This window comes from Alligator mississippiensis, chromosome 1 (genome assembly GCF_030867095.1).
Source record: "Alligator mississippiensis isolate rAllMis1 chromosome 1, rAllMis1, whole genome shotgun sequence".
Taxonomy (NCBI): Eukaryota; Metazoa; Chordata; order Crocodylia; family Alligatoridae; genus Alligator; species Alligator mississippiensis.
In genome coordinates, this window is record NC_081824.1 from 258,784,947 (window position 1) to 258,793,996 (window position 9,050).

The window sequence follows — 9,050 nt, forward strand, 5'->3', positions numbered from 1 at the left end:
AGATGGAGAGGGCATCCCAAGGAGTCAGTCATCACTACCCCTTTTTATGGGGCAGACTACCTCTGATCTCCTATGGGGAGGGCCTGTCCAGGCAAGGTCAGTCCTGTTTCAGAGGGCTCCAGGTATTCTTACTCAGCATGTGCAGCCTTGGCACAATGGTGGGTTGCTTCATCTTTTGTGTCTTGAATGCTGGGTTGTTGGTCCAGGTATTGGTTTTGATGGTTCGGTCATTCAGAGGGAGCTATTTTTAGACCTACTTCCATTGTTTCTCAAGCACCCTCATTCATCCCCATTCATTCAGGAACCAAGTTACATAGGAGGGGTAGGTGTGAGTCATGGGTTACACAACAGGGCATGGGGACAAGATGGAGACTTGACAAACAAAATGGAAACTTGACATGACTTATGCTAGCTTACATATGTAGGCCTAAATCATATAGTACCAGTAAAACAGTAATATAGAACAGTAAAAATCAATATAAACATAATAATTATACAATATAAAGAAGGAGAAAAAACAAAACAAATACAACTTGCTACCAAAATAAAATACTGAAGCTTATCCTATGTCTTAGCTCACTTATAGTTATCTATATGGAATAGAGAGGGAGAGAAAATGTCAGAAGTGGTTGGAGAAGGGGAGGGAATGCATTTTTAAATTTAAAAAACCCAACAAAAACTGGGGGTTTTGCTACAGCATGTCTGCCATTCATAAAGCCCTTAGCTAAGGAGGCTAGCAGACATGCCGCATTATGCCTAGTAGTTTGGTGGTAAGCACACTCTCCTGAGAGATGGGAGACTGGGTCAGGCAGAGCAGGGATAAAGAGGACTCACTTTTTACCTCCCAAAGGAGAGCTCTAGCTATTGGCCATGATGGGGAGCAGCTTGGTCACCCTCGTATAGTTTGTGAGAGAGAGGTGATCTCTTTTATCAGGTAACTAACTCAAGGAGTGGGCTCATTCCCCCTCAACAAGCCAGGATTCTAGCCTCCAGAGGAGGGAAAGGCTTATACCCCTCTCAGCATTTCCTGTTGGCTAGAGTAGGTCCCTCTCTGCTGAGTTTGCTGTGAATCCCATTCTTGGATGCTCTGTCCATTGTGACTGACTTGGGGCTCTGAATTTCTTTGGGCATCAGGATGCTGAAGTCCCCTTGTGGATTTGGGACCAGACTTTTAAGTCATATAAGTGCTATTGAAATAAATATCTGGCCCTTAGTCCTGCAAGTTTACAAATGTAAGACAGTCCTTGTCACTGGTGTTTTAGCAGGTAGAATAAAAATGGTCAAACTGCCCATCGGGAGTGAGTTCTTGTTCAAATTTTGGTACAAAAAACTATTATCTGCTGGCTGTGAAACAAATCAAATAACCTTGTTTTACATTTTCTTCCACTGAACAAAGAAAGCTCATTTCATGATTCATACGGAGGCATACACAGCTTCCTGACAGCGCTTATGTCCGGCCAACTATTGTATAATTCTGTCTGTGAACCACAGGCAAAATGCATCAGTATTTGACCACTTGCAAATAGGACAGTACTCTGACACCTACAAATGAAACTAAGTTATATAACCACATCTCTTCTAGCAGTTCCAATTCTTGGTGCTCACAAGATATTTAACCGTTTCAGGAGTGTAGTGCAGACACTAGACAGGAAAAGTAGCCCTTGCCCCAGGTATATTTAGCAGAAAGGAAACATATTCTCTGAAAAGAAATTAGCTAGATACCCTTAGGAACTGGGTATGTGTCTTGAACTCACCAAACCATTTACAGTCAGTTATTTCAATCCTCAGAGTGGATTATCCAAGCTATTATAACAACTAATAATAATGAATTTTTGTCTTCAAAGCACTCAACAGCCTTCATTAATTAACCTTCTTAAAGTCCCCTAAGAGGTGAGCAAGTATTAATGTATTACCCTTGTATTAGAGGGAGCAAAATTGGGAGCAAATATTTGCAATTCATCCAGAGGACACTATGCTATAGCAGCTGCGTGTTCCGACAACAGAGACTGCATGGGCAAGTGGAGCTATGCAGAAGGTTCTTGGCTCCTGTGGCTAGACTACTGAAAACATATCTCCTCCTCCCCTGCAACACCCCCTTGTCGTCCCATCTGATAAAAGTTACAGTGATTCAAAACAGAGATACAAAACCAAACACTCGCACAAGCAAAGTTCCATTACTGAAGGATGTGGTGGCTGGGTTAGTTAGTTGTTCAAAACATCAGTTGAAATAAGATTCAAGGTTCTTCTGGCCCCCACCTCAAGATATAAGACAATCTAAATCTTTTTTGGAGAACTTTACATTGCAGATTATGAGACTAACTGAGACCTGCTGAGTACAATATCTCTCCCCCACTGCTCTCCGAGGGTGTAATCATAGCCCCGTTTAAGTCAATGGGAATTACGCCATTGACTTGAGAGGATCCAGGATTTTACTGTAAAGTGCTGGTGTTCTGTAGTAGAAGAAGACTCCCACATAACAGAAACACTTCTTTTCACACGGGCGGTTGGGTTGAAAATACCTTGTTGCCTCTACCAGCTTTCCAAATAAAAAATCTAGTCCTTGAAGAGCACCTGTCATGGAGATGTCAAGTTGGTTTGCATATCTTTGTGACTGAGCCTCATGACAACTGAGAAGTCAACATGGGAATTTTTATTAACTCATTGTTTGCAGGTGGAGAATTAGGTGTAGAGGACCCAGTTTCTCTATTGCTTTCCCTCTAGGGTTTGGCTGTATGATATCAGATGCCCTGTAAGTTAATAAACAACAAGCAGTTTGGAGATGTGAGCACTCAGGAAGGATAGTGTAGCAGGAGCTCCCCAAAACAGCATTGGGCCCTGCCTCTGATTTAGGGTCCCCTTTCTTAAGTTGACAGGCCAACCCACCAGCCATTACCAGAACTAAAGCCCTGTCCCCACCCTCTATCTCCTTCCTGTGGCAACATTTCAGTTTTTTTCCCCCAGTAATGTATGTATTGTTCACACACAAACATGGCTTAACACCAATCTAAACACTCCTCATACAGACTAAATCCTACTACTGCACACTTGAGTTCCCTGCCTCCGATGGTGTCCACTGCTGCCTGCTAGCAGGGTCCTCAGCCAGGTTGTCCACCTCCTGGTAAGGAACGTGCCTTTCTGCAACCATTCCCAGATCTAAGGTCACCCACAAGAATTTCTGGATGAAAGCCAGGTGATTTTTTTTTTGATGAAGTATTATTTTTTCAGAAACTCTCTGTTGGTTGAAACTGAAACTTTGCTGTGCATTAGTTTTGACTAAGTTTTTCTCAGGAATTAGTTTGAAACAACCCAATAGGAAAAAGTGTGCATCAGGGATGTGGCAGACCCAGCTTCAAGGCCCTGCCAGGAACCCCCGCTGTCATTGTTATGGTTTGACTGGTCACGGAGTAGTGCACAGAGGCCCTGATCAGGTTCTCACGGTGGTAGGATGAAAGAGCTGAAATGAAAGAGGCAGCGGCATGTTTCTTCACAGGCCTCAGGTGAGGTGACTGAAGGCATTTGTGCTTCTCTTGTGGCTTGGTGATGTACTCCCTTGAGGAGTTGAGTCTCCGGGAAAGGCACCACCTTTCTGTGCATTACCTTGGCTAACATCTAAACCATGCAGTGCTGTTCTAATTTTAACTGAAGTCATCTGTTAGAAGCCCACGCCAATTTGGATCTCTTGGGAAACAATGGAGAGGTTTTCAAAGACAGAAATGGCAGTGACCTAAATCAGTGAGCACTGGCGACCTAAATGCTCCTTGGAAATCTCCTTCGTACGCATCAGGGACAGACACTTCTGTTTGTACAGTGCTTTACAAAATGGGGCCTCTGCCTAGCTGGCTGGTTATGTGGCAGTACTGCAGGTTATGCTTTGCTAAGGGTGCCCAAATGGATTGCATCACTTCCATCTGCAATATTAGCAAAAGTGAAAATTCATAAGAGATCATCTTGACATTTAAATACATCTCTCTCTCTGTCTGTCTACCCAATGTGGTTTCTTCACAAAGTTAATAGGAAGCAAACTCCCACCTACCAACCGCTTGTCCTCCATCTGTCTGCCCCTCTTCCCTTCCCCCCTTCCAATTTACTATTAGTCTCTAATTATAAAAGGGTGAGTTTAAATGAAATAAAGAGTCTGCTGGGAGTATTTAGCCTCAGCTGGTTTGCACAGCTAATCCAAAGGGCTGGCTTTTCTTTGAATTTGTGCAGGTGTCTAACTAGAGACAGAATGAAGGAGGAACTAAGCATGAATTCTGAATATGTCAAAAGCCTTTGTCACATCCTACACCCCCCCCCCCCCCCCCCGACAGCAAGAAATCTTGAATCAGAAGCTATGGGGATTTCTGTCATACACTGAGCTGTCTCTTGTGTCTAGTAGGTGTCTTTTCCTCTATAGCATACAGTTCTGTTCACACCAATTGACTGCATGTTTCTCAGCAGGGCATTTTAGCTAGCAACACAGCTCCACAATAGAAAGGCGAGAGAGACCTTCACTCCCCAGAGCCAAGTGAGAACTGTGCATTGCACATACTGTGTGAATGCTGTATCTGGAGCACACTGCTACAGCTGGCTACAAGATTTCAAAGAGGACGTGCTGCTCATCAGAGATGCTCAAAAACTTTCAGGCAGAGCATTTCTATGGGCAAATGTTTAGTCAAAATCTAAAAAATCTGTGAGAAGACATGGAGTAGGAAAAACGTTTGGTTTAAAAAAAACCCCAACAAATCAAAACAAACCATTTTGACAAGGATCAAAACATTCCTTAGCAGAGTAGATTGTTATAATGCTTTGTTTTGACATTTGGTATTTCTAAACTTGTTCTAATTGTTAAAATTGTAAAAATAAGTATAACACCAATGACAAATACTAAGTCAATTATTTAATATGTTATTGGTAGAAGAGCAATTACAAGTTAGAATACTGGTTAATAGCACTGAGCAAACCAAGTACAGTTACATTTAGAATGTTAATTATGGCTTTATATTATGATATTTATTCAAAGCAAAATATTATATTATATTTAAAACTAACTCCCTACCAAGCAAGACATACCTATTTTATTCAAATGAATCATTTGATGCACCTGAGAGTGGATGTTTTTGAGGATGTTTCATTTCGCAGGCAATTTCAAACTTTAAGTTTTGGATTTGATTTTGAAAAACAACAATAAAGAAAACAAAATGTTGAACTTTTGTCACCCCATTCTCATTAAAAAATGAGGCGACTGTGGCGTTGATGCCTACACAGTCAGATGGGCTGCAAATTGGCTGGAGGGCCGCATGCAGAGAGTCATGGTGGATGGGTCATTTTTGACCTGGAGGGATGTGGGCAGTGGGGTCCCCCAGGGCTTGGTCCTTGGGCCCGCATTGTTCAACATCTTCATCAGCAACTTGGACAAGGGGGTGAAAAACACCCTGTTCAAATTTGCGGATGACACTAAGATGTGGGGAGAGGTGGGCATGCTAGAAGGGAGGGACAGGCTGCAACTAGATCTGGACAGGTTACAGGGGTGGGCAGATTAGAACAGGATGGGTTTCAACACTGACAAGTGCAGGGTACTGCACCTGGGGATGAAGAACCAGCAGCATACCTACAGGCTGGGGAACTCCTTTTTCGTCAGTGCAGAGGCAGAAAAGGATCTTGGAGTCATTACTGATGCCAAGATGAACATGGGCTGCCAACGTGGGGACACGGTCAGGAAGGCCAACCACACCTTGTCATGCATCCACAGATGCATCTCGAGCAGGCCCAAGGAGGTGATCCTCCCCCTCTATGCGACACTGGGCAGGCCACAGTTGGAGTACTGCGTCCAGTTCTGGGCGTTGCACTTCAGGACAGATGTGGCCAATATGGAGAGGGTCCAGAGGAGGGCCACTCACATGATTCAAGGACAGCACGGCAGGCCCTACAAGGAGAGGCTACAGGACCTGAACCTGTTCAGCCTCCACAAGAGAAGGCTGAGAGGGGACCTGGTGGCCATCTATAAACTGGCCAAGGAGGACCAGCAGGCTGTGGGAGAGTCCCCGTTCCCCTGAGCACTACCAGCAGTAACTAGGAATAATGGCCGTAAGTTGACTGAGAGTAGATTCAGGCTAGATATCAGGAAGCACTACTTCACAGTCAGGGCGGCTAGAATCTGGAATAAACTTCCAAGGGAAGTGGTGCTCGCTCCTACCCTGGGGGTCTTCAAAAGGAGGCTAGATAATCACCTAGCTGGGGTCGTTTGACCCCAGCATCCTTTCCTGTCCATGGCAGGGGTCGGACTTGATGATCTGCTCAGGTCCCTTCCAACCCTACCAACTGTGAAACTATGAAACTTTCCCATGGATCTTAAATGCTGAGCTTTGGCCACCTCTATTCTCTGCAAAGCTCTGGGCTGCTGGCTTACAATGATACTGCTTTGTAAGGTGCTCTGTACTTTCATGCTGCCTTTTTCCAAGTGCTTCACTCATATGCATCCTCCAAACTGTGCTGGGATGCGTGGTAGGTTCTAATCCCAGGTAATGAATTGAGCACAATTTAATTCTGATTTACCAGCATGGCAGCATAAATAAAGTTGTCAAGGCAGCCAGCCATATAGAAGATATGATAGCATAACACCATAGACAGATTACTCTTGCCAAAGGAGTAGTACTGCCCAAGCAGGTCTGCTAGCTGGAGTTCAAGAATATATAGCCAAGACAGTCAGAAGAGATCCTGTTTCATTGCATCATCTCAGAAGCATCTGCCAGCAGTATTCCTGCAGAGCTCCCTATTTAAACAGAAGCTGTTACCAGCTTGCCAAACCCCTGAATGAAGGCAGCCACCTGCCTTCAGTGAGGAGGCAAGGCCCTCACACAGTAGAAACCAGAAGAAGCAGCCAGAGCGCAAATGATTTGGCCAAGTTCATAAAATAGCCAAAGCAGAAACAGAACCCAGATGCCTTTTCCTCAGGCTGTTTCAGGCCCCACTATCAGGTTCTCTCTTTCAAAGCCATACACGGACACTTTGGGTGCCTATACACGAGCGTTGGAGTCTGCTCCAACATGCTGTAATTACATTACAGCACATGGGCGCAGACTTGATTAATCAAGTCTGCTGGAGCGTGGTAATTGCCATGCTCCAGCCAGCCTCTGCGTCATATGTTTTTGGCATCTGCCCCACTTCAAAATGGCAATGGGGGCACTTTAACTAAAGCTCATTCAATGAGCTTTAAGGCTGCCCTGCTGCCGTTTTGCAGTGTGGGGACACTGATACATGAGATGCTCTGGGTGCTTTAATTAAAGCAGCTTTGAGATCTGTGTAAAAATGCCCTCTCTTCCCTCCTCCTCCTTCCGCCCCTCTGCTCCCTGAGCACACGTAAAACACCCTTTGTGTTTAATGGAAGGACGAGTTTTCAGTTAGTTCATCTAGTGCCCACAGTCTTGGGGAGGAAAGACTCCAGATGTTTAAATTCAGTTCCTGATTCAGTCTTCCAGCGACTCTTTTTATGAGCCTGGAAAAAAAAAAATCACATACTTCTCTGCTGCCGAGTCAAGGGGAGTCCACTCATCAGCGATCGGCTAAGTTGTCTCTAATACACTGCTGGCAGAGCTTTGTTTCTCAGTCTGCATGCTCCATCTTGCTGGCAAATGATCACACCATCACTTCTGCTCATGCAGCAGGAGACGGTGGGGAGTGCAAGGTCTTCTCCCCAGTACAACTCCCAGGAAACCAAGCACTAATTAACAAAAAGTGGGGACCCCAGCCGCATGACTGTGCCTGGCATACCAGTTCACATGGCTGATCAAGCACAGTTCCCAGTTACTCAGTTTACAGGGCTAGGCTTTCACTACCTGACAGCCCTTTTGGGGAGAGGAAAGAATAACTTGAGGCCCGCCCCTTTAGACAGCAGCAGCAGTTACCAGATGACAGAGGCCTTTGCCTCCTGTGACATGGCTCCTGGCACATCACCAAGGTTTTACTCCTGGATTCGGGGCCACAATATTGCCATGCTCATGTCCGAGGCTCTTAGCAGCTAATCGGGCACCTCTGATGGCTGCACAGATGGAAGACTGAAGTACCAAGTGCCAAGGTAGATTTTGGGCGCGCACACTTCTTTGCAGCTTGAACGACAGCTTTCCCCTCACCCACACCGGCACTCTTCCTTTTGTAACATGGCAGCCATGTCCCACAGGGAAACGGGCCTCCCCAGACACTGCCTGCACCTGCTGCAGGCCACCGTGCAGACTGACCAAACACTTCTGTTAAATGCACTTAGATGCCTCTGCCTCTCCTTGTTTGGCATCTCTGACTTAAGAGCAACGTTCACCACTTCCTCTCTATGCATTGTGCTCCCGCCCTCCCTCTCTCCCTCCCTCCCCACCCCCATTTCCTTCCCAGTCTCTGGTTTCCTTCATTATTTTCTCTAGTAAAGGGTAGTCAAGAAGGCATCCGCCTCTTTAAACACAGCTTGCAAAGACCTACCAGAAAGTCTGAGAGAGCTCTCATCAAACTCTACTGGAAGGGAAGTGGTTTCTTTCCACCGAGACAGGGAACCAGGAAAGGTGGGAGGATTCCCCTGTGGTTTCAGTGGAGATGCTGCATTTCCCCTTTAATCCTGCTACCTGCACAGCTGTTTGCTCCTGAGACTGGCAAGGCTATTACTGTGCAGGTCTCCACAGTTGACCTGTTGGCTTTCTGCCCATAGCCCAACACAGAGATGACCTCGGAGATCCAAACTACTCTGTTGTGTTGTACATGATTATTTTATAGCAAAAACAGGAGTTTAGATATATTGCAGCCCACACCTATAGCCTAGAAAGGGAAGCATAATCCCGCTAATTCAGAACTTGGATTTCCAGAGAGCAGACTCAGTCCTCCCTGAATTGCACGTAACTTGACTATACTCTCCCCATCGTATACTCACCCATTCAAAAAAAAAGTAAAGTGCCATGCGATACATCAGTACCTTGTTTGGCCTGACTGATAACTGGTTACAGTGGCAATAAGGCAAATAAAGAGAATGAAAAGGAAAACATAAGCCTGTCTTACATCCATGTCAACACATCAACATTTTCCCATTAGAAGTA